At 35.6% G+C, this 27,803-nt stretch overlaps 1 long non-coding RNA gene across 1 annotated transcript; it reads left to right on the top strand.

Moving 5' to 3' along the window:
* Window positions 1-771: 771 nt before the first annotated feature.
* Window positions 772-20,747, top strand: LOC142344268 (uncharacterized). Its single transcript, XR_012759257.1, has 3 exons — window positions 772-988; window positions 20,297-20,368; window positions 20,628-20,747. It is a non-coding gene; the product is annotated as an uncharacterized LOC142344268 (long non-coding RNA).
* Window positions 20,748-27,803: the final 7,056 nt, after the last annotated feature.

The following is a 27,803-nucleotide window of genomic DNA, read 5'->3' as shown; positions in this document are numbered from 1 at the left end:
AAATCAATCTTCAGGAAATGGTGCTGTGAATCAATGTCAAATCTAGATAATTTTTCGATTTCTAAAAATTAGATTTTTTAATATAAAACTTTCTCTCCAAGAATCGGATGATTATGCTACCACCGGAAGGTTGTGTGAACTCTTTGAAAAGTGCTTTTAAGTCAATATATTCAAATCTTTGGGACTGACTTCTAGGAGTTTTGCAGAACCATATTGGGTAATCCTTGCGACCCCCACTATTAATCTTGGTGCTCAGATTACTTTGTATCTGTACTTTTTTGCACTGATGGTTGGTGTTTGGGTCCTTTCTTATCTCCAAATCCAAATCATCATTTTGATATATTCGTCAGACCTCTCCTTTAAATCTCTAATTTCTACTGTAAAAAATCATTTTGTTATTCTCTCGTTTTTGAGAAATTAATTGTTTTACTTAGTTAAAAACGCTTTTATTCCGCTTGCAAGAATCCATAACCCATCAAATCTCGTTAGTAATGGTTACCTGACTCTGCTGGAAGTCACTGAGAACCTCTGGCGATGATCGAGAACCGCAAAATGGTTCGAGATATTGAGATAGATCTTCAAAGTGACTTCTACAGAGTCACGTAACCATTACTTAAAAAACGAAATGCGCACGTTTTAAAATGACGAAAGTCAACGGATGTCAACTTCTGGCTAAGTAGGAGCTTCTGGCTTTTCAACCTCTGGCACGGCAGACTTTAGGTATTTTAAATTGTGCACGTGAGTGTTTTAATCATTATTTATCATCGCTCGAAAAACTCAAAGACAGTTCAATCAAGTTGCTGATAAATTTTACACGAGCTTTTTAGAGGACAAACTTAACACCATTTCGATACAAAATTTTGCAAGGGGAAATATCTATCAATTGAAGTCAATTCTTTTTCAAGCTGAAATTTTTTGATTCGATCGTGCTGTTGAAAGTTTTATCTAAAGAATTGACTTAAAAGGAGAACAGAAATATAAAAACCAAGTAAGTAGATTTCAAAGTTGCAAATTCTTTGCAACTCTCCGTCCTTAAGCAGACCTCAGTCGCAATCTTCCCTCTATCGCCTTCTCGGTGTCACTAAGTCCAACTAACCTGCCTAGTTTTGCCCGTATTAAGATGAACAGTAGCCAGATTTGTTCTGATTTTGTAAGCTTATATCCTAGTAGGCATAAATTTTTGACTGTTTCTCATTACAGACCCACTCGCAAAATATACGCCCCTATTATGGGATGTTTTTCATTATTGTGGGGGCTGTACGTTATATAACAACCGGGATAGGGGGCTTAAATGGAAACGGAACACAAATTTTACCCCCCCCCCCCCCCGCCTTCCTTTGGAGGCTTACTCTCATACATAGTAAAGTGCTACTAAAACAATGCGTAATTCGTAATTTGAGATTTGAGCTCATAAAAAATTGGGTCTTTCCCATTATACCCCCCATGAAATTATAGCCCCCCCCCCTTATGGTTTATTTATTATGGTGGGGGTTTATATCAAAACTTTACTGCGACAAATTTTTGCAATTTATTGATAAAAGTTGAATTTTTTCAAAAATTCTGAAAATTGTTATCACAATCCAAGTTAAATGATTTTTATGCCAGTAAAACTATTCAAGGCTTGACGTATGGGTATGAAATAGTCAGTCCCTACTGGAGACAAGAAAGTGGTTCCGATATTTTAATATCACAAATTGGATCTATTCTGTTTCGCCCCCCCCCCCCAGCTTAGTGAGCACAATTTTTTTATGAAGCCCAGGCGCACGTGCTTTTTTCTTACATAGCAACGTGCTATATAACAACATATAATTTGTAATTGGGAATATTGAAAGATGTTAATTCATGGGAATATTGTTAATTCATGGGAATATTGAAAGAAACCAGGGAGCTTAGGAAATCTTAAGCAGTATACACATAAAATGTAAAAAATGTACTATGAAAATTGTTCATGCTAACTGTCAAATTATCCAAAAAACATCTACAGTTGAAAAGTTTGCTAACTGATTTTGGTCCAAATTGTACTTATGGTTTAACAGAAACCTGGTTGACCAGTACTGATAGTAATAGTTTTTTTTGGGTCTTTCCCATTATAGCCCCCCCCTGATTAGTGGTCAGATAACCTATAGCCCCCCCCCCCCCAATCATGGTAAATATACCAAAATGGGGGGCTATAATTTCATGGGGGGCTATAATGGGAAAGATCCGTTTTTTTAACCCGAATCCCCATCAATTTGATATCCACAGATGTGATCGATAGGATAAAAAAGGAAGAGGAATATTATTATTATTAGTACCAACATTTTGCAATTCGAAAATCAGGAATGTACTTAACAACATGTCCAAAAATTTTGAATGTCTATGGGCTGAAAGCAAAATATCCTCTCACAAAAGTATTTTGATTAAAATTTCTAACAATCCAAATAAGCAATTTTGTTAACAGGTCTTGGATGAATTGGCTTTGTGCATTGATGAGGCGTTCACTGAAAATTAATCAACATCTTTTCTGGGAGATTATAATACCATTACATGAACAACAAAGAAAAACAGAAACTGGATACTATTATTCTACCTTGCGACTCGCACTCGATGAATTCAACAACTGCAACCAGGCACAAGAACGGTAGCTGCAGTTTAATAGATTATATCAAAACCTGATAAAGGTCCGAGAGGGAAATACTATAATGTATTCGACTCTCCTATCAAAAACGATCTTCTTGCACAAACTCTGTTTGCTGTTTTCACGCTGACTCAAAAACAAAAACCACTCAGGTATTGGATATATGATAATCGTAATTACGAACCCTTAATTCAAAAATTCTCTAAGTTACATTAACTGGAGCCTCATCTATGAATCTAATGATGTCGAAGGAATGTTCTTACGATTTGAAAGTCTTATTATGAATGTAATCAGATTACATGCACCTTTCAGAAATTTTTTTGGATCTATTCTGTTTCCCCGCCTCGGGTTTTTATAACTCCCAATTACAAATTATATGTTGTTATATAGCACGTTAATAAGTAAGAAAATAACACGTACGCCTGGGGGTCAAAAACATTTTGCGCTCACTAAGCTGGGCGGCCAAACAGAATAGAACGAAATTTTTATACGAAACAACAAGAATAATTTTTCACTTGCAGATAATTTTGTCTCAAACACAACAAATTGCCTCAATAAGAAAAGAACGAGTTTTTACTATCAGAGAACATTGATATTTTCCTAAAACTAAAAGATCTGACGAGCAAAGAGTTTCTGTAAGACTATGAACGCTTTTAAACACAATTGATTGAGTCTGCTATTAGCTCCAGGAAACAAGGGAATCTGATCAACGAATTTAGAAATAAATCTCGAACTCGAACATAAATTTTCTCTCAGCAAATTTGCTGAACTACTAATTTAATAAACTTGGTGGATATCTTTTGAATAAACCAACCATTAAAAAAACTGTCTGCAGGTCAACCCTAATAAGTTCTCGTTTCGTTTCTTTACCACATTTGAGTGTCTTAAAGCTCTCAACAACCTAAATAAAAACAAACCATTGGGTCCTTCGACTATTCTGGCTTGGGCATTTAATATGGTGCTCATATTTTAGCAGAGCGGATAGGTGTTCTCTTGAACGGATTTCTTGAAAAAAACAAATTTCCATCTCTACTGATGTTGGCAAATATTAGGCCTATCCACAAAAAAAGGAGACACTCAAAATCCTCCGAATTATAGGTCTATTTATGTATCGCCTGCTTTCTCAAACGTTTTTGAGATATTAATCAAAGATCAAATAGAGGAACACCTATCAAAATACAACATCTTATCGAAAGCACAGGTTGGATTCGGAAAAAATTTCAACAATTGATGTTATTATTTATCTGACAAAAACTGTAAGACAAAAAACTGTAAGAAATGTTATTACGATTTGGAAGTCTGATTGCGAATGTTATCAGATTACATGCACCCTTCAGAAATTTTTTTGGATCTATTCTGTTTCCCCGCCTCGGGTTTTTATAACCCCCAATTTCAAATTATGTGTTCTTATATAGTACGTTATTAAGTAAGAAAATAACACGTACGCCTGTGGGTTCAAAAAATTTTGTGCTCACTAAGCTGAGCGGCCAAACAGAATAGAACGAAATTTTTATACGGAACAACAAGACTAATTTTTCACTTGCAGATAAGTTTGTCTCAAACACAACAAAATGCCTCAATAAGAAAAGAACGAGTTTTTACTATCAGAGAACATTGATATTTTCCTAAAGCTAAAAGATCTTACGAGTAAAGAGTATCTGTAAGACTATGGACGCTTTTAAACACAATTGATTGAGTCTGCTATTAGCTCCAGGAAACAAGGGAATCTGATCAACGACTTTAGAAATAAATCTCGAACTGGAACATAAATTTTCTCTCAGCAAATTTGCTGAACTACTAATTTAATAAACTTGGTGGATGTCTTTTGAATAAATCAACCATTAAAAAAAGTGTCAGCAGGTCAACCCTAATAAGTTCTCGCTTCGTTTCTTTACCACATTTGAGTGTCTTAAAGCTCTCAACAACCTCAATAAAAACAAACCATTGGGTCCTTCGACTATTCTGGCTCGGGCATTAAATATGGTGCTCATATTTTAGCAGAGCGGATAGGTGTTCTCTTTAACGGATTTCTTGAAAAAAAAACAAATTTCCTTCTCTACTGATGTTGGCAAAAATTACGCCTATCCACAAAAAAAGGAGACACTCAAAATCCTCTGAATTATAGGCCTATTTATGTATCGCCTGCTTTCTCAAACGTTCTTGAGATATTTATCAAAGATCAAATAGAGGAACACCTATAAAAATACAACATCTTATCGAAAGCACAGTTTGGATTCAGAAAAAATTTCAACAATTGATGCTCTTATTTATCTGACAAAAACTGGAAGACAAAATTTGAGGAAAAAAGTAGTCACAGCAGCCTTTATAGATTTTTTTAGAAACTTCTAATTCAACTGATCACTCGCTTTTACTAGAAAAACTTAAACACCTTGGTTTCTGCTCTTCGGCTGTCTTTTTCATTTAGAGTTACCTCAGTAGCCAACATCAACGAGTAGTGATAGGAGAAGCTTAATTTGCTTGGCTGGAGGCCTGGCAAGGAGTTCTACAAGGCACAGTTTTAGGACCACTCCTTTTCAGTCTTTATATAAATTTTCTACCAAATGTTATCAACCGCAGTTTAAACCAATACGCTGACGATGCAGTTGTTTATATTTTCGGCAAAAAACTACTGCTGCAAGCTACATTTATAGAAAGCAATTTGCTCTCTTGTTGATTATTTTTCATTCCATTCTTTAAAACTGAAATCAGAAAAAACAGAGTTCATTGTCTATGGCACTTCATCCGCAGCAGAGTCCAATAAAGTTGACATTCAAATAATAGAAGAAGTTGAGAATGTGAAATATCTCGGAGTAATTTTGGACAAAAAGTTTTGATCCAACAAAATGTTTAATAAAATACTCAGCAAGATGACGCAAGGAATAAAAACTTTATGTCCTCAGAAACGTAGTATCAAACCATTTGCGCAAAATCCTACTGAGTTCTCTTTTAATGGGTCATGTCCAGCACACGGCTGTTTTGCTTTTGTCCATTTAAAAAAATTTTCTGACAAAATTAGAATAGCAACCCAATTGGGCAACAAAAGCCTGTTACTTTCATCGATTTAACAATTTCTCATTTTTTATCAAACTACAAAATTATATACTGCCAATTAAACAATTGCTTGAATACAGAACAGCACTGTATGCCAATCAGCTCTTGACATCTAAGAAACCTGCCTTACGGAGAATAACAGGACTTAGCTTGCCAACCTATAAGTTTTACAGACATCCAAGAACAAAATTTATTTTTTTCCTGATTAGAGGTCAAAAACATCATGGCTGGACAAAAGTAGCATCCGAAGAGGCTTATCACTTAAAATTTTTCCTGAAAAAAGGGATCTATTCTGTTTCAACCCCCCCCCCCCCCCCCCAGCTTATTGAGCATAAATTTTTTATGACCCCCAGGCGCACGTGCTATTTTCTTACATAGTAACGTGCTACATAACAACATATAATTTGTAATTGGGGGTCATAGAAAACACTGGTGGGCGAAACAAAATAGATCCGAAAAAAGCTTAAAAGGGAAAGAATCAAACTTTTGAAATTGAATCAAAATTTTAAAAGACCTATGGTCACTAAGCTGGGGGGACAAAAATAGATTCAAAAATTGAATAGAAGGTGTAATGAAGCAACACAATTCACATTTCGACTGATCTTAGTAAGCAATAAAATATGCTAACAGAGGATTTTATTTGCAAATGAAATCAATTTTTTGATGATTATCAAATAATCTATTTTGAAAAGAAGAAAATAGTTGAAATTTTTTCAGAAGCAAAAGTCCGAAGAAATAAGTTGAAATAGTCAATTAAATAATGCTCGAATTTAGCGTCAGAATTGTAACAAACAGAAAAAACCCACAATTCGTCGGAGAAAAGCACTCAACAAAGTAAAAAAAATCTTTTCCGTTTAGATACCAAACTTAATAGTGTATCCCAAACAGTAATAGTGTATATTGTTTGCTTCTAGGTGCAAATAATATGCACTGAATTTGGGGGGGGGCAGATTCGAAAAAAAATATATGCTTTTTACTTTGTTGAATGGTTCTCTCCCACAAATTTTGTGTTTTCGCCTGTTAATTTCAGTTTTGTATCTGTTAGTGGTAATTTTGGTGTAGTTTTATACATTTTTTATCGGACAAATTGATTTATTGATAGAAATTGTCACGGCTCTTTTAAAAATAGATTATTTGATAATCGTCGAAAAATCAATTTCATTTGCGAAGAAAATCCACTGTTAGCATATTTCTTTGCTTATTAAGATCACGCCAAATGTATTAAGATCACGCCATATTTTCCTAAAACTGAAAGATCTGACGAGTGAAGAGTTTCTGTAAGACTATGAACGCTTTTAAACACAATTGATTGAGTCTGCTATTAGCTCCAGGAAACAAGGGAATCTGATCAACGAATTTAGAAATAAATCTCGAACTCGTACATAAATTTTCTCTCAGCAAATTTGCTGAACTACTAATTTAATAAACTTGGTGGATATCTTTTGAATAAACCAACCATTAAAAAAACTGTCTGCAGGTCAACCTTAATAAGTTCTCGTTTCGTTTCTTTACCACATTTGAGTGTCTTAAAGCTCTCAGCAACCTCAAAAAAAACAAACCATTGGGTCCTTCGACTATTCTGGCTCGGGCATTAAATATGGTGCTCATATTTTAGCAGAGCGGATAGGTGTTCTCTTTAACGGATTTCTTGAAAAAAAAACAAATTTCCTTCTCTACTGATGTTGGCAAATATTACGCCTATCCACAAAAAAAGGAGACACTCAAAATCTTCTGAATTATAGGTCTATTTATGTATCGCCTGCTTTCTCAAACGTTCTTGAGATATTTATCAAAGATCAAATAGAGGAACACCTATAAAAATACAACATCTTATCGAAAGCACAGTTTGGATTCAGAAAAAATTTCAACAATTGATGCTCTTATTTATCTGACAAAAACTGGAAGACAAAAGTTGAGGAAAAAAGTAGTCACAGCAGCCTTTTTAGATTTTTTTAGAAACTTCTGATTCAACTGATCACTCGCTTTTACTAGAAAAACTTAAACACCTTGGTTTCTGCTCTTCGGCTGTCTTTTCATTTAGAGTTTCCTCAGTAGCCAACATCAACGAGTAGTGATAGGAGAAGCTTAATTTGCTTGGCTGGAGGCCTGGCAAGGAGTTCTACAAGGCACAGTTTTAGGACCACTCCATTTCAGTCTTTATATAAAATTTCTACCAAATGTTATCAACCGCAGTTTAAACCAATACGCTGACGATGCAGTTGTTTATATTTTCGGCAAAAAACTACTGATTGCAAGCTACATTTATAGAAAGCAATTTGCTCTCTTGTTGATTATTTTTCATTCCATTCTTTAAAACTGAAATCAGAAAAAACAGAGTTCATTGTCTTTGGCACTTCATCCGCAGCAGAGTCTAATAAAGTTGACATTCAAATAATAGAAGAAGTTGAGAATGTGAAATATCTCGGAGTAATTTTGGACAAAAAGTTTTGATGCAACAACATGTTTAATAAAATACTCAGCAAGATGGCGCAAGGAATAAAAACTTTATGTCCTCAGAAACGTAGTATCAAACCATTTGCGCAAAGTCCTACTGAGTTCTCTTTTAATGGGTCATGTCCAGCACACGGCTGTTTTGCTTTTGTCCATTTCAAAAAATCTTCTGACAAAATTAGAATAGCAACCCAATTGGGCAACAAAAGCCTGTTACTTTCATCGATTTAACAATTTCTCATTTTTTATCAAACTGCAAAATTATATACTGCCAATTAAACAATTGCTTGAATACAGAACAGCACTGTATGTCAATCAGCTCTTGACATCTAAGAAACCTGCCTTACGGAGAATAACAGGACTTAGCTTGCCAACCTATAAGTTTTACAGACATCCAAGAACAAAATTTATTTTTTTCCTGATTAGAGGTCAAAAACATCATGGCTGGACAAAAGTAGCATCCGAAGAGGCTTATCACTTAAAATTTGTCTTGAAAAAAGGGATCTATTCTGTTTCAACCCCCCCCCCCAGCTTATTGAGCATAAATTTTTTATGACCCCCAGGCGCACGTGCTATTTTCTTACATAGTAACGTGCTACATAACAACATATAATTTGTAACTGGGGGTCATAGAAACACTGGTGGGCGAAACAAAATAGATCCGAAAAAAGCTTAAAAGGGAAAGAATCAAACACGCGGGTTAAAAATGTCTTCAAAAATTACTTTTTAGCAAGTAGGACCCAAAAATTGCAGAAGGACCCAATGTGAAACTTTGTCGGCAATGTTCCTTGGAAAGCTTTTAAGTTTAATTAACGCTTCATTTTTTCATTTTGTATTCTCACATGGAATCTCAGGATTTGTTTATTCTACCTAGAGGACAAAATCTTTTAGCTGTTACCTAAATTTATGTTACGTCTTTACACTGCCATTTGTGCTATCGTTAAGTTCTTTGACCTCGTTTTACTCATTTGGAAATTCAGTGTTCTTTATCAGTTTGATTATTTTATGTTCTCAGCTTTTGAGATTTGGTCTCTCTGGCTGGGATTGTTCTGTTCATCGGCTGGTGAGGTACATTAGATCTCAGTTTTTCATTCAATTCTTTTTATTGTATTCCAGCACTTATCCTGCCCTTTTTGTTTTGTTTCAAATTTACTCAACACCCTTCTTAGTAAGTTCAGAAAATACCTAGTCCAGTAACTTCATAAAAAAATTCTTAAATTCAGCCGTTATAGATTTTTTTGTTATATAGATTTTTATTACGTAAAAAATTACACGTGCCCCTCTGTGTCGTATGCTATAGAAACTCAAGAAACTGAGGGGAGCAATTGGAATAGATCCCATTAATCACATCTTATTGTGTAATAACTAAATTTTCGAAGTGCAATTTTGAAATCCACTGGTCAGATCAATCACATTACAAAACTGGGATATATTCTGTTTCGCCCCACCCAGTGTTTTGATGACCTCCCTTTGCAAATTATATGTCATTATTCAGCACGTTACTATGTAAGAAAATAACACGTGCGCGGGCGGGGTCATAAAAGACTTATGGTCACTAAGCTGGGGGGACAAAAATAGATTCAAAAATTGAATAGAAGGTGTAATGAAGCAACACAATTCACATTTCGACTGATCTTAGTAAGCAATAAAATATGCTAACAGAGGATTTTATTTGCAAATGAAATCAATTTTTTGATGATTATCAAATAATCTATTTTGAAAAGAAGAAAATAGTTGAAATTTTTTCAGAAGCAAAAGTCCGAAGAAATAAGTTGAAATAGTCAATTAAATAATGCTCGAATTTAGCGTCAGAATTGTAACAAACAGAAAAAACCCACAATTCGTCGGAGAAAAGCACTCAACAAAGTAAAAAAATCTTTTCCGTTTAGATCCCAAACTTAATAGTGTATCCCAAACAGTAATAGTGTATATTGTTTGCTTCTAGGTGCAAATAATATGCACTGACTTTTTGGGGGGGGGGCAGATTCGAAAAAAATATATGCTTTTTACATTGTTGAATGGTTTTCTCCCACAAATTTTGTGTTTTCGCCTGTTAATTTCAGTTTTGTATCTGTTAGTGGTAATTTTGGTGTAGCTTTATACATTTTTTATCGGACAAATTGTTTTATTGATAGAAATTGTCACGGGTCTTTTAAAAATAGATTATTTGATAATCGTCGAAAAATCAATTTCATTTGCGAAGAAAATCCACTGTTAGGATATTTCTTTGCTTATTAAGATCACGCCAAATGTGAATTGTGTTGCTTGATTAGAACTTTTATTCAATTTTCTAATGTGATTGATCTGGCTTGTGGATTGTAATATTGCACTTCGGAAATTTAATTATTATTCAATGAGATGAGATTAATGGGAACCGTTTTGTGTGCCCCCCCCCCCCCAGTTGATTGCGTTTCTATAAAATACGCCCAACAAGCGCATGTGCCAAAACTTTGCATAATAAAATACTATAGAACAACAAATAATCTGTGAGGGGGATTTAAGATTTTTTTAATGACATTCTTGGACTTGGTACTTTCTGAACTTACTAAGGGGTGTGTTTTGCGAGTTTTAAACAAAGTAATAAAGAGCAGGACAAGTGCTGAGTACAATCAAAGGAATTGATTGAAAAACTAAGAACTAATGTACCTGACCAGCAGATGAATAGAACCACCCCAGACAGTGCAAATATTTTTGAGAAAGTTTTTGATTTTAGCAGAAAAAAATTCAAAACCATTTTTTCTGTCTTCGGAACTTTTTTTTTGTCTTTGCAAAACAAAAAATCGTTTGTTGGTCAGTAAAGCTCGTTAAACTCTTTGAAACTCGGTAAAAAATTTGAAAGAAACTGAAAGACTTCAAAAAATCTTGCCAAAATTCGTGATATTAATATCTGGGTACCACTTCACTGTCTCCAGTGGGGACTATTCATTATCCATACGTCAACACTAAATATTTTTATTGGCTCATAAAGATTGAAAGACTTCAAATTTTATCAATAAATTGCAAAAACTCCTCATATTGAAATTTTGTTATCCATTCCGTTATCTCTAGCAACTATGCAGTCTAAATTTATCAAATTCTAGAGGAGGTTCCTGAGCCCTTGGTGCCAGAAACGAAAAGCTCAAAATATGTCAAAACACTGCTGAAATTCTTGATTTTAGAAAACTGGAAATTATCACAATGGAAACCATGCAGTAACACACTAGCAAACCGTAAAGGAACTTCCTTGTTCTCTTGGGAGAAACAGTAAATTTTCAGAGTTTTTGAAAGTAATTACAAGCTTTCGTTTGAGAAAATTAGCTAAAAATCGTGATAGTAGAATCTGAAAAAAGCATTCCCTTACCACTATGCATTAACCTATTATCGAACCTTATATGAAAATCCCTGACCCTTGAGGTTGGAGAAACCGAATAAATGACCAGAAATTTTCACAAACTTGAAAAATTGAAAAAATTAAAATTATTTCTTGTGTTTTTATTTGCAGTCGCAAATCATATAGCTCATAAAATGATCATAAACATTAATTGTATCTTGTCAAAGAACTGTATCAATTTATACAAGCGTCATTACAAGACCATTCGAACAAAAAAACATGAAAAAATGACAAACAACGCTGATAAATTTTACCATTTTTAGCCAGAAAACTCTTAGAAAAAATCTTCTACCCATAATTTTAGACCATCCTAACAGCTTCAGTACTCTGAGCACTAAAAAACAAACTACTAAAGCTGACTGAGGGCTTCTAATATGGCCCGACTTTTTTATCCCGTTCTGAATGATCCAAGGCATTAAAAATGTGTGAAAACATCTTATAAAGAAGACTTGGCTGGAAGAGTTCTAGAAACGACTCGGAGTAGAAAACAGACAACTCCCACTGGCTTGAAGCATCTCCTACTCAATGGCACTAAATATTTTGAAACAAAAACAGGAGAACATACAACAAAAATGACAAAAACAAATAGCATAAGATAACAGTTGAAAGAGAATCTAACAGTTTCCTTCAGAAAAAACCAAGCAACTGGAAATTTGATGGCAAAGGAAAAATGAAAAACAACGTTCTCTACAAAAATTTGAACGAAACTCTCTAAAACGGTAAAAAAAAACAACCTCTAAAAGAAGATTTGGAAGTATTGAAAAGATTCCTGTTGGATCAGTTCATTCGAACAATAAGCCGCAGACAAAATTGAATAAAAAAATTAGTTAAAAAAGGAAAAAAAACTTGAAAAAATTAGAAATTTAAATTACTTATTTCAGTGAAAAATCCCTGTCTAGTTCTCAAGTGTAACTGCAGTGTGAGAACATCCGAAGAATTCATGCTAAGATCTGATCAAGAAAACGACAGCGAAATCCATAAAATTGCACAAAAATTGCAAAAAAACTTAAAATTGGCAGAAAACGGATCAAATTTACCTGATTTTCTTTACCAAAAGCAATTAAAATTTATTACTATTGAAATTGATAGACGACAAAAATGCTATTCAAACGGATTTCAACCACAAATTATGACAACAAAAGTGTAAAACTTGTTGCTTAAGATGGTCAAAAAAGCTTCTAAACTTTTTATTTCCAGTTTAGACAATTGAGCGAAACACATATCACTGAAAAAGTTGGAGTTCAAGCTAAAAAAACTGCTTTTAAAAACGGCGCACGTGATAAAAAATTTTCGCTCGGTCAGTGAAATTTTTTTCAAACTACTTTTCTCGCTCTTTCTCTCAAAAAATCGACACGAATAAAAAACCATTCTCTCTTCTCTCAGCTCTTAAGAAATTTGTTTTCACGCCTTTGACTTCCTGTTTCAAATACACTCCAACAAAATTGCCGATCAAAAAAGACGCTCCACCAATAACCTTCGAGTCGTAAAAAAGAAATGATCTTTTCCGTTTGTGCCCCCTCCCAGCTTAGTGGGCGCATATTATTTGCACCACCAGACGCACGTGCCATATTTTTACTTAATGATTTACTATGTAATGGCACATATTCTGTAACAGGGGGCGCAAAACACACTGGCGGGGCACATACGGAAAAGATCCAAAAGACAGAGCACCAATACAATCCAATTCTTGAATTTTAATTGTATTAAATAATTATGGACGCCAACTTATAAGGTTTCTATTGTCACTTTCTAAGCTCTCAACTAAATAAAAAATAGCCTCTGCTGACTAATCGTGCTTAATGAATTCAAATTAGGTAATATTGAGAAATTTCCATTCTTAGAGAACTATTATTACGGTATCTGTAATTACATTTTAAGGAGGAGGTGCTTACAAGTTATGCTAATAGAAGAAAAGTTTCAGGTTCTTTTTCACTTATTTTTTTCTGTGATCTACTTTTGTAGCGATAAATCTACTCTTATTTATTAAAATAGATAATCGATATGAGGCTCACCCCAATATTTTCTTAATGTATGTCGTAACAAAGGCACGGAAAGACCCTTCTCTCTCAACGTTTTCATGTTTCAATGTAGCCGTTTGCTAACAATTTAATGTCCGTTTTAATTTAACTGATATCAACTGTTTGATTCAACTGTTTGTCGATTTTAACGAGAGATGAGACAGACTATCATAGAAATTATAAATACACTGATGCAAATTATGGCGATTATGGATGGTTAAGTACTATTTGTCTGCAGGGGGTTGGGGGGGGGGGGGGGTTCTGTTCACAAAAGTGTCATATTTATTGGGAAGCGCATATTTATTCAATGGCTGTTGGCCATATATAAAACCCACAACAAATTTTGGACATTTTCCGTTTGTGCCCCCCCCCAGTACGTTATGCGCCCCCCAGTTACAGAACACGTGCCATTACATAGTAAATCATCATGTAAAATTATAGCATCCCGGGTCACCACTTCTTAGTAGTCATACAAGGATCATATATGATATCATACAAATCATAGCGTATTTCCTAGTACGATCCTTGTACGACTACTAAGAAATCATATATGACAACCAGGAGATCATATATGAACCTTGTATAACTACAAAGAAATCATATATGATCCTAGTATGAATACTAAGAATCATACATCTATTTTTCATAAATTTTTAACCATTTATGTCTTTTAAAAATTTCATTTGGCAAGGACTCACTTATGTGATTCCCCGGCATCACTTTGTGGTCCGCCAAAAGACCCAAACGTACAATACCGTTTGCAAAGTTGGGCACTCAATTACCGTATATATACACACAATTTATGTACAACCCTTCGGTGAAGAAATTTTATGTACATTAAGAAAGAGTTTGAGTTCTTGTTAAAATTGAGTTTCGGAAATCACTGTATTTAAAACATTTCTTCAGCGTTAGGTGGACTCAGCCATTTCAAGTGCCGTGAAGGACTTCTACTGGCTGATATCGACATTGTACTTGAATTGGTCGTTTGACTTCTTGGCTAGCCTCGTAGAATACGAGGGATGAGTTTCAATTTCTTCAGGTAAGTTAGCTCTTAAAATAACTGATCAATACTAAACAAAAAAAACAAAAAAGCAAAATAAAACAAATTTGCAAGGTAAAATAATAAAGAAAAAGGAAAGAATCGATGTTCTTTGGTGGGGCTCGAACCACCTTCTGCGCATCTGCTGATCGGTTAGCGCACTGGACCAGAGAGTTCGTTTAAATTGAAGACAATAGGATTGAGATCTAAAACAATTGTGTTTTCAACTTCAATTAAAAGAAGTATTGATGTGATAAAGAGTGCTACGCTGACCTAAATCGTAAAACCACTGAAACCAAACCGCGCGTAGCACATTGCAACTTGGAATGTTGTTCTTCTTCTCTTTAAATCAGTGGAGTATCAATAAAACATGTTCTAAGAACTGTAATGAAATCGAAATAAGAGACAATGGCAAAGCAGGGATTCAAACTTCCGTCGTAATATTTGTCCCTTTAGCGTTCGCGCTTTTAGCCGCTGCACCGTTTCGTTAATATTCAAGTTTTAAAGATATGTTGATAAAAAATGCTGAGAGCGACATGAGTTGTGAAAATGGGAGGAAGGCTTTGGTAATCGGTTCAGCCCCGATTTTGCTAAGCGACTGGCTGGCTGAACAGAAGGAGACAAAGGAGTGAAATGGATTAAAAGTGAGTTGTATCTGGCCCCGAATTGACTAAGCGAGCGGCTGGCCATATACTCGTAACATGTCTGATATGTTTAACAGACGGATGTGTCAGAAATATAAAATGTAGGAAAACTTTCGCAAGTTGATACTTCGCGGCTTCGAACTCCTGTCGATTCGACTCTGTTTTTAGTATTGAAGGTGGTCGAGAGTATTTTTGCAAGTGTTAAGCGGGCACTGTCGTTTTTTGTTTGTTAGATCTTTTACATACTGTATGTTGTGTTTAATTGCCCGAATAATATACCCATTGGCTAGTTTGATCTGAAGATTTTTAATCATTTGCATGTTTGCCTCCTCATGGAGCTTTTGGACCCTGTAACATCTTGGTTTTCGTAGGCAAATCCTAAGGGCTCTATTTTGGATGTACTGTATTTTTTTAATGATTCCTTGGGATTGGTTCGTTAATGTTTAATGGTTCGTTAATGGTTCGTTAATGGTTCGTTAATGACTTTGTTTGTTAATGTTTAGATTGCTAAGTCTCCATAGTTGAAATAACCTGCTGTTTGCTTTCTTTACCAAACTATTGCAGTGATCGTTCCATCTGAGATGAGGAGTGAGGGTGATACCCAGAAACTTTAGCGACTCTGTTTTTTCAATGGGTACCTTTTATTTTTATGTTGAGTTCAGACTCTTTATTTGATGGGTTTTTGAAGATCATGTATTGGGTTTTATACGGGTTTATTTTAATTTTCAAGTGGTCACATCAGTCTATGAGGCTATTCAATGATGATTGAAGATTGTTTCGAATTAATTGTGTTGAGCGAGATCTGTAGTACAAAGCAAAATCGTCAGCGAACTGTGAGATCTGTGCTTTCAGTTCTGGCAATTGGCTAACGTATATAAGAAAGAGAATGGGAGCAACTATGCTGCCTTGGGGCACTTCGGCTGTCGGCCAAAAGCTGGAACTTACGGTGGAATTTATCTCTACGTATACATTCCTTTCTGACAAGAATGAATTTATCCACTTAATAATTCAGATCTTTAGCTCAATTGAATGTAATTTGTGGATCAACCCTAGACGCCATACAGCATCAAACGCTTTTTCAACATCCAAGCACACTAAACCAACCATTTCGGACCACTGAAAAGCTTCACTAACGTGCTGAGTGAGTTTGATAAGGTTGTCTGTGGTACAGCGATGTTTCCTGTGTGCACTCTGAGTTTCGCCAAAGTCATTTAGACTTTCGCATGTTCTAAGAAAATGTTTTTCACAACAGTTTCACACACTTTGGCGAGGCAATTTGTAAGACTAATGGGTCGATAATTTTCAGCCTTTGAGCAGTCTTTGTCTTGCTTTGGTATCATTTTTATCTGCGATTCCTTCCAATTTGCTGGAACATACGTGTATTTAATTGAGCTAGAAATTAGGAGGCAAGCTAGGGCTTTAACATTTCTTGGTAACTCTCTGAGTAGTTTGTGGCAGATTTTATCAGGACCTGGGCATGACTTTCTTGATTCTCTCAAAATTTCATCAAATTCCTCTGTTGTGATCACAACACAAAGCTGCTCGGAGTCTACAACGGTGCCTAAAATCGCTTTAGTTTGAATTTCAATTTTCTCGCAGTGTTCAGCAATTCCTGATTAAACTGGTGTGTGATCCTTCATGGTATCCTTTAGCAATTGTTTGAACAACTCGCTTTTTTCCTGATCTGTGACTGCCTGCGACTCTTTATAGTTTAAAATGGGATAGTTCCCAGATTTCTGTTTTGTCTCGTGATCATTTGTTAGTTCTTTTTTTGCTCTCCAAAGACCTTTTCTGCCCTTATCGCTTGCGCGTTCCAAAATTTTCGCTCTTTTTCTTTATTCTGATTGCCTAATTGATCGTTTGATTTCTTTTTGTATATAATTTATCTCGGCTCTTAGAGACCTAAAATCTTCGCCGAAAGCACTTTTGAGCTGTCTTCGCTTTCTTCTTTTCAGTTTTATGAATTTTCTTGTCTCAATACTGTAAGGAAACTGGTTTTTGATGACATAGGAATCTTCAAGCGATTTATGTATTAATTCAACCATGCTACTGCTGAACTGATTTGGATCATTCTTTCCCGGATACTGCTCAGGCCAAAGGATCGATGATCTATAAGACTTTCTTGTGCTTTCTTTAAATATTCTGAGGTCAATTTTAGATTTCAATTCAAACATTTTGCTTTATTTTGAGGTTCAACATTGTAATTGTGGTTCTATGGTCACTGCCTAGATCCTCTGAGACTTCAAAATTGTTAAAATTTGTAAAAACTGTTCTATCGCAAAAGTGCACATCGAGCATATTTCTGCTTTTTCCGTCAACCGACTGGTATGTTCAGTGACCGTTGTTGAACAATTTAAAATGGCCTTTTTCAATTAGATTTAAAAGCTTCTCGCCGTTTTCGGAATCATAGGAGCAGTTTATTTCTTGTTGGGGAGAGTTGAAATCACCACATACGAAAACTTTTGACATTCTTTCTGAGAATACTTTTCCAGTGAAAGTAATTTTACAGGTGAATTGTAAACAGATACTATCCAAAAATCCCCAAAAAACGGTAGCGTGATGCATAGTTTCAATATTTCTAATGTTTTCCCTGGGTAGCCGTTCTCTTTTTCAACTGGTTCTTTTCGCTTTATGACAATTTGTTCTTTATTAAGATAACAGAACCATGGTGACCGTTGGCATAAGTTTCTGTTGCAACAATATAATTACTGAGAGGTGGTCTTCTGCCTTTTTTTCACTTCATTTACGCAAATTATATTTATGTCTTTTTCAGCCGAAAATAAAATCAGATCGTTTATTTTGTTGTTTAGACCTCGACAGTTCCATTGCAAAATTTTTAGTTTATCCATTTTGGGTAAAGCTTTGGCTGTTTGCTAGGTTGTTAGGCGGCATTGTATTAACAGAGGTGATATTTGCACTCTTAATGCTCTCGTATATTCTTTGACCATCAATTTTTTCATTGAAGATGCGTGAGGCGCTGTTAGAGACTATGTTTATTATATCACTGTAGGACATGGTATTGAGAACTGTTCGTATTTTACTCAGGACTTCGGCTACTAAAACAGCAATTTTTTCAGTTTGTGGCGGGAGTTCAGTGTATCTTTGCGGTTTGAAGTTTTTTGCTACGTCAAAGTATTTATTCTCATTTATCTTTCTTGAAGCCTCAGTTAGCTTTTGTTGATAGGCCGGACAACCGCGATAAACTGTCGCATGCGCACCACCACAGTTTGAACACCTGGCGTTTTCTTTTTGAACAGTGCATTCTTTAACACTGTGCTCCTGCGAGCAGCGGAGTTATCGAGTAGCGTTTCTGCATTCTTTAGCAGAGTGACCAAACTGTTGGCATTTGAAACATTGCATTACGTGGGGTGATTCTCGGCTTGCTTCACATCGGTATAACTGCCCACCTATTTTGACACCATACTTTTGAGCTGCACTAACAAGATTGATGGAATCAGTTAGGACTCGAATTAATTTTGTTGGTTGGCCAGTTGCTCGGCTTGTTTTTCGTGTAACTTTGCTGACATTCATTGCATTGTTGTTTAGGAGCTCAGCTTTTATCTAGTCTTCACTAAAGCTGTGATGCACATGTACAATTACGAAGCTTGGTTTGGTTTTTGGCTTAGGAAGTGTGTTTCTGGCATTCACAGTAGCATTTAGAAAGGCTTGAGTTAGATTTACGGTCAGCATTAGCCATTCTCTAGAAGCGAGGTCCTCAGGTTGAATTAAAAAAATCGGTATTGTTCTTCAACTCTCTTATGTGCTTTATTTTGACCATAGAAAAGTTCGATCTGATTGCTCTTGCAAACTGTATTTTTGATGGCCTTGGATCAATAGAAACAACAATAGGTCTACCGTTGGTGATTGGAATTTGTGCTTGTTTTCTGAACCTCTTTCTTTTACTTCGCACTTCATTGAAATCGCTTTCAACTTGTGTTGTTTCGTCGGCTGTCATTCTGGCTGCAGATAAAAGCCTTTCAATTTGGCTGATTTTAAAACTCAGCCTCAAAAAGGCTCTGATTTCTCGAAAAATTCTCTAATCAGACTTAATGTGGCCAAAGTTTTTTTCAGTTTAAAGGGTTGATTAAAAGTTAACAGCTCAGTTTGGTAGTGCCAGGTGAGTAAAACTTTAAGAATGGGGATTTAGGTGCAAATGAAAGGGAGATCTCTAACTTAAAATAACAACTTAAAAAGCTAGAGCTGATGGGGCATGTATCTAAAGGAACTTTTGAAGAGCGGAGGCTAAGAGCAAGAAGGTAAGAGAAAAGTCAGGATTTTAAATCTTAATCAACTTTTAGTGAAAAATCTCTTTTAGAAAAAATCTCACTTCCAAAACTTCAACAGGGTTTCCTCAGTAGCAAGGGTTACTAGCTGTTAAGCGTTCATTCTCCTTGTACCGGTAATAACCTGAGGATGTGTAATAAAGTGGCTTGAATGAGACATCATCATCATCATTAAGCTATCATCACAATTAGGCTAAATTGGGCAAAGTTGGGCACTCAATTAAAGAGTAAGTCCAAATGGATAAATAAAGATCTGATATTCTCTGAAGCCAGCTTATACCCAGAAATGCTCATTTATTAAAAAAAAAATTTGAAAAAAATTTTTGCAGATAACCTCAAATTGGTTTTCTGGATATATTTAACGTGGAAAGTTAATCCTTTAGCCCACACAAAGAAACAAATGCGGAAAGCAAATGCGATTTAATAATTTATTAAGTCCTCTGACTACATTATACGGGAATTTGTGGAACCACTCAATGATTTATGTGTCATATATGACCTTGTATGATTTCCAAGAAATTTTTCAACATCAAAAGAAAATGAAAAATATACAGTTTTTAGGCTTTGAACTTTTTTGTATGATCCCTGTATGATTTCTAGGAAATCATATATGATCCTTGTATGACTACTAAGAAATCATACAAATCATATATGACCTTGTATGAATACTAGGAATCATATATGACCTAGTATGACTACTAGGATTTTTGTATAATGAACAACCCGGGATGTGCGTCTGGGGGTGCGAATGATATGCGCCCAGAAACCTGGGGGGGGGGGGGGTGGTACAAAGAGAAAAGATCCCAAATTTTTACTTTTTTAGGCCAAATGTGGTTGCATCTCGTCGTCGCTACTTTCCTAGTTGCAAAAATTGGCTGTCGATATCCATGGATAGGTTGAGAGATCGAGCATATGAAAAGACGATTTAATTCAGGGGGGCTAACTCCATTGGCGTAATTATGCGGTCGAAACGGCAGGTAATTTCGACAAAAATTGTTTTCATAGTTCACGGCCACTGTCTTGTCATCATACCAATTAATGGTCGTCCATGATCTTTTCCCCAATATCGGTCGTTAACGGTCTTTTCATAACAGTCTCTCGCGATTTTTTTCCTACTCTTTGCAAGTCTTTCCATATGTCGACCTCTCCGCTAGAGTACTTTCCCCCGTGCAAAAAGACGTCTGATTGTGTTGCTTATAATCGAAGGTGTGACACGAAAGTGTATTTGTGCGTTCGAGGGTGTGATGAGGTACACCCTTGCATCCATGAAGATGGTAAGCGACAATTTCATTCATTGACCTCAATTTTCCGAATTGACCCTCATCACCCCCCAAACCATAGCCCCAATTGAAGCATAATAAGAGATATGGGGGAAAGCATAAGTTATATGCCCCCCCCCCCAAACTGGTGGCCGGGTTATGATAGGTATGGCCTGTTTATCATGAAAGCCTTTTGACGGAGGCTTACAAAAGTACGAAAAGACACTTCGATCTGGTTGATATTTTTTGAGGATAAGGGCCACAGTCATAATTTTCTCAAATGTAAGAACTGAGCACCCTGGAGATCAAATATATAAAATAAAGATTTCTCAAGGAAAATAACAAAAGAATGCATACTACGTCTATTTTTTCCCGAGATTCTTTTGCAAGATTTTAGTAATCTCGCCCGGTTTTCAATTCTTGTTTTTTTTCTTGGCTACCTGGCTGCACTCGCTGTTTGGTTAAGCTGAGGTAAATGATCAGCTGCGGAAAACTACATTTATGTCAACTTAGGTACAGTTCCTGACAAAAAATTGAATCAGTTTTTGATTGACTAAACAAAAAATGAGACCTAGAAACCTAAACAGTCTATTTTACCTTTTTGCTTCTATCCCTGTTGAAGTTATTGAACAGATGACATTACGCGATTATCCGAATGTGAGTACGCGAGTAGGCAGCGACGTGGCGGACTCGAACAGTAGAGACTCTTCTAGAACACAATTAGGAAACGAAGCTTTCTGGGAAAAATATACAAGCGAACCTCCGGTACTATGGAGGAATAAGAAAGCATACATGAAACTCGCGTTGCTAGCTAAAGTAGAAATTAGTTTACCTATGCTATGGGACCCAACTCCAAAAGATGTAGTGCTACCTTCCAAGCCTATCTAAAAAACAATTTATGACTCGACTCCATCAAATGAACGGTTGAACGGTAGAGGCTTACCGGAAATATGCAATCAAGAAATTTTTGGCCACATAGTTGCAAAAAGAAATTGGAATTTGGAAAAATGTGTGGAGACAAGCCGTTCACATTTTGGACAATGTACTTTTTAGACGGTTACGTGACAATTTACCCAATTCCGTTTTACCCGACGCCATTTTACCCAATGCCATTTTACCCAATCTGCCATTTTACCCAATGCCATTTTACCCAATGACATTTTACCCAATACCAACTTACCCAATGCTCTTTGATCTTTTCGTTCAATTATCCGATAACAAATTAGCAGTCGCTATTAGAAGGATGATTTAAAATATTTGTGGACAATATAATCCCATGTTCGGTTGTGATAGTTTCATATCAAGTCCCACGGGCCATTTAATTATATAATTGGCTAATCCCATGTTCGGTTGTGATAGTTTCATATCAAGTCCCACGGGCCATTTATATTATAGTCGGCTAAATAGTCGTTCTGGTTAATTTAGCAAGGAGGTAAATTGGGTAAGTTGGCATTGGGCAAAAACTAAGAGCTTAAACTTTCAAATGAATCGCTCTAAAAACTCATTCGAAACGTAATTTAAGACAGGTATGAAACGCTGCAATGGACGAATTTGAATCGTTCTCAGACGCATATGAAGCCATCAATAGAAAAATTTGAAACGTTTTTAGCAGATAAATTTCAAATCTTCTACTCTGACGCATTTGAAAAATGCTAGGTGATGCAAATGGGACGTTTTATCAGACGGAATTGAAAAGTTCGAACAGACGAATTTGAAATATTCTATTTGAACCGTTCCAAAATTCTGAGAGATTCTTTCGAAACGGTCTATTTAACAGTGACCTTTCGACCTCGCTGATGTTTTCCGGAGTTTGCAAAATTAGCCCAAACTTTGAATAAAGCTACTGAAATTTACACCAAGTGTTTTTTTAAGAAATCAAACTGTCCCTTTTTATTCAACAAATTTCTAAAATTGTAGTTTTGATTGATCACCTCAACCTTGGTCTCTTGAAGGTTGGTAATCATTAAAAAATTCTCACACAAAGTACATTTAGACACAAATTGCAAAACGAAGAGGGCGTTATCGGAACTAAACCGACAGCATACCAAAAAAATTATTGGAAACATCCAGGTAGACGTTTCTACAACGAGGGTTTTATGCAGCCCAATTCAAATCTTGTTTTTGAACCCAGAGCATTATTAGGTTTTGCTAAAAAAGTACGGGAAATTGACAAAACTAACATAGAGTGTAGTAGGTCAGTAATGTTGCGTGAAGCAGCATTTTTGAAAAACTAGAAAGTGATGATATGTCTTCTAATGATTGCGTTATACATGCATATAGAGGGTCATTGGAAAAAAGAACCGTGTTTGTAATTATTATGGGAAAAGTAAATTAAAACTTTGATCATACACGTTGGTACAAATAATATCCTTGAATTAGAGTTCTGAGGGAATTTTCGAAGAGTTTGATGAAATAATCGATAAATGCTGAGACAAAATTGACCCTGACATATGTATTATGTGAGGTATCCCTTTAGCTACTCACTTTGGAATATTAAAAAAAAACAAGCAATTGATGAGTTTAACAAACTGATTGACCCCAAGTAAACAGATCCTTCCAATCTTACCGTTAATAACCCGAATGAACATATTTGTTACGCAAAGTAATCATAAGGTTAATTAAAATCGTGAATTAAAATCAGCTATTTGACGACAAAGTTTATTTTTAATATCGAAATGGTATTTTTCAAGTGATAACATTCAAAGTTACTGTTAAAATTGATCGTTCCTACAAAATGCACAAAACTGTGATTTATATAATTCCTCAAATATTCACTACAGTAATCATATTTACTCATTTATCTAAGTACTATAGCCCTGAGTAGCAATATATTCTGCATTCAGAAAATTGTTTGGCCAGTATATTAAAAACCCATCACCTCAATATGTTCCTACTTTGTGATTTGAAATAGCACAATTTGTGTTCGTCGATCTGCTCGCTCGTGGTCGATCCTATCCCGGACTGAACGCCAAGTGTTAATCAATACTGATTCAGTGAAATTAGAAGTCCTGGATCAGTACTGTATCAGAGCTCTGATTATGTCATTTTTAACTTGGCACGTCTTAAATCAAGTCTAAGTCTTGGCGGGTCTTGGTTCAAGTCTTGAGCACAGTTTTTATTGTTGGTTTGCGCGAGCACTTCCACAAAGTTGACTTCTTTGAGAAGGAAAAATGATCATGACATCGCCCAAAGATACCAGTCATTGCCACTTTTTTCTGCCTATTGAAAAAAATTGGTTTTGAGGTAAATAAATGGGACATTTGAGCTGGTATTGCCCTAATTAAGAAATAGGTTGGTAAGGTTGACAAATTTCTAGTGAAAAATGTTAAAACAATTTTGCTAATTTTGAATTGCAATAATTATAAAGAATTTCTTCTTAAACTTCTTAAAACTTTACTCTGCTTAACTGCACAATAACAAGACCTGTCACGTCCTGGTCAAGACATGACTAAGGACCTGCCAAGTATTGGCGTAGACTTGACTTAGGCTTGAAACGTCTCGTGCAAGTCTTGACATGACTTCACAAGTCTTAAGAATTGAGATCAGACTTGATCAGTACTGATTTGTCAATTCAAGTCATTTCACTGTAAAAGAACTGTTTAAGACCTGCAATTCGATCCAGAATTACAGTGCCGTTTGTGATCAGATTAACACCGGTAATAGAACAATTTTTGAAAAAAACTTGCTCATCTCAAGAAAACCCTCACGTTACTTAAAGTCATTTACGTTTAAATGCTCAAAGTTCGCAAAAGTATCCCATTTGAGTATCCTGGTCACTTAAATTTGCATGAGGTGCACATTGGAATTAAAAGAGACGAACACAGATCATGAATACGTATACTCAAGCCAATATTTTTTTGTGTAAAACCAATATACATCAAAAAATGAATTGAAAAACTTTGAAACCCTCCTATGGAATCTGGAATCTAAAACTAAAACCGAGCATTCTTGAAAAAATTACTCAATTTAAAGCAACAATTAGATGCAATCCTCGAGTTTCTTGCCTTCGGAACTAACAGTGCTATTATGGAAAACAAACATTTTATTTAGGCTTCAATTATTTATATTTGATTCTTTTGCCACGGTCGAGCAATTAGCTCAGCTCTCTATTTTAACGCATAAAATGCGCGGTAAATTACAAGCTATTGCTATGTATATTTCGGACAACTATCAAAAAATTTTCGCAAATCTCCGATTTTTTTAATATCAGGATGCCTTTTATGCAAATAAAGAACGCAGGCGCAGTTTTTTGAGATGAAAACAATTCTTCATATTGTAATAAAACTTCTCCAATCGGGTAAGAAATGTTTTTGTTGTACTTCAAAAAATACTTTACAAATTGTTTCTGTTGTCACAAGAGAAAAGGAGATTGATCGAGACAATTCATGCAACAAAAAATCAACTCTTAGCATGGTCAGTTTCAGAAAACAACTAATTAAAATATCTGCGGTTTGAAATAGAACCAGGTGATTTGCTGAAAGGGTCATGATATCACCGCAAATGAGTGTTTTAAATGTAACTTGTTTAATGAGATCAAAATAGATGTGAAACGTCTACAGAAATCAAATCATTAGAAACATTTTACGGGAACTTAGTTACCAACTACAAAAAAATCAGACCTCCCCAAATACAAGCACATTTGATAATGACCTCCATCTGGCTGTTCGAAAAACAAGTTCGAAAATGTCCAGTACAAAAAAATTTTTTATTCCGTTTTTTGACTAAGCAGCAGTACCTTCTAATAATTAAGCCACCCCTGCTAAAAAAAATTTAGGCAACCCCCACCCCCTGAACTTTGAGGAAATCATTTGCACCAACCTGGGTTGTAAAATATGATGCGGTTGATCCTTTGAGGCCAATCACTTCTCTAATTAATGCCTAATTGTCGGACAATGCAAAAACATCACCAAAAGCTCTAGAAAATTCTGAGACAGTCAATTGATAGAAAAAGTGAGGAGCCAACCATTTATATCTTTTTTATAATAGAACCAGTAAAAGTGTCTCAAGGAACTATGCTTCATAGAATACGTCTTCTCAAGTACTTTCTAATTGAGAAAAAAAAACAAATGTTCGGAAGAAGTTTGACAATTGACTCCTAAGTCATAAAAACCGAGTGAACAGCTGTCTTTTCTGTCTGTCTCATACTTGAATTGATTCTGTCTGATCTGGCCCACATCAAGTTGTCAATCTGTTCTGTCTAGCACATACCTGAGGTCTGAATCATCGTTGGGCCCATACCTGGTCTTTAGTCTCTGTGGTCTGGCCATAAACTTTCATGGGTCCATTCGTTCTGGCTCATACGCAATCGTTGGTCTGTTAGGTCTCGCTTATACCCAGAGTTTGGTCCGGTCCATCCTTTTTTGGTGAAACACCAAAAAATATTTTAGTTTGCTAATCTTTTTGTCAGTTTCTATTAAGAAAGTTAACTGGGTAAGCGCTAAACAGTCTATTTGGACTTGTCAAAGCACAGAGGTTTGGCTCAATACTGTAGCGAGTCTTCTGCGAAAATAAGTATTTCTTTCCTAAAATGATTATTTTTGCAAGCAACTCCGATCTCTACCAACCAGCAACATAAAGATGGACGATTAAACATACACTGGTTTTCGATTAGCGCATCCTCTAGGGTTCTTGGAATGGATGAGTTTTTGTTTGAATAACAGTCAAAGTAGTGTCGGTTGATTTTCGGGCCGGAAATTGGAATAGCTTAAAATATCACTTTCTCAGTATGGTTCTTCATGTTGTAGTGATTCTAGCTCAGGGTAACCAAAATCTGTTCAGTTTGGCCCAGGGTAGGTATTGAGTCTTCTCGGAATGACCAACGGTCGGCCTAAAGTCCCTTTGATCTGACCCTGGCCTTTGCTCTGCTTGGTCTGGCCCACTGTTGGTCATGGGTCTGCTCAGTCTGGCCCAGGGTCGGCGTTAGGTTTGTTTGGTCTTGGATCTTCAATCTAGTGAGTCTGGCCAGGGTTTTTTGTGTCTCCTAAGACTGGCCTAGAGTCGGACTTGGGTCAGTTTGATCTAGCCCATGTCTCGGATCTGTTCTGTTTGGTTTGCCTACGGTTTGCCTTGGGTCTGTTTGGTGTGGACCAGTGTCGGCTCTGTGTCAGCTCGGTCTGGCCCAGGGTGACTCTGTTCGCTCTGGCTCATACCTGAATTTGGGTCTGTTTGGCGTGAACCCCACTGTCCGTGACCCAAGTCTGTCTGGCCCATATCTGTTGCAGGTTGGGAACCTCATCCTGGGAAACTTTCTTTATTCTGAGTTCTTTTTACCTTTTAATATTCAAATCTGTCTAATGAACGTCAATTTTTTGTTTGTATAATTAATTAAAGTTAATTACGGTGCTGTATATCGATTAAAACGCTAAGTCCTTGCATTGCATCTACTCCTTATTAGCAATATTCATTGCACAATTTAAGGGAAACTCAATGTTCTATTTTTAGTACTCGAAATTTTTAAAACCATGAATAAATTCTCTCAATAACATCAATTCCAATGAAAGTTTTTCATTAAGAATTCCCTATAATTCAACCAGGCAAGCTAAATCGGATCAAAGCCGACAGAAGTATCATTTTTTGAAAGTTCACAGAAATTTTTACTCGTTAGATCTCTTTTTGCTTGCAATATGGATTTTAAACAAAAGATTTCTAACTTTTCATAAGTCGAAGATTAGACATCACTCTTCACAGGTACATTTTAAAGTTCTAAGATTTTAGCTTGTCAAGCTCTTCTCGAAAACTTTTTCAGACAACAGTACTTCAGAATTTGTTTAATTAACAACTGATTTTTTTTAATTATAAAATGTCAGGTACTTAAACTTCACTTTCTGGTGAAAGATAGTTGAAAAGCGATAATTTAAAAATGGCTCTCCAAATTCCAATAACTTCCTTAAATTAGTTAAATTTTTCGTTACTTTACAACTTTTGAAAAGTAAATGCTTCATGTGTGCATTATCGATAGCGAGAAAAATTTTTACACGGATTATTTAAACTTCATTGCAAACTTTGCTATTGACCTATATTAATGTTATATGCATACTTAATGCGACGTTCAATCAAATTTTAATGAATAAT

This window comes from Convolutriloba macropyga, chromosome 8 (assembly GCF_964194025.1).
Source record: "Convolutriloba macropyga chromosome 8, txConMacr16.3, whole genome shotgun sequence".
NCBI lineage: Eukaryota > Metazoa > Xenacoelomorpha > Acoela > Convolutidae > Convolutriloba > Convolutriloba macropyga.
This window is presented reverse-complemented; position numbering and strand designations above follow the sequence as displayed.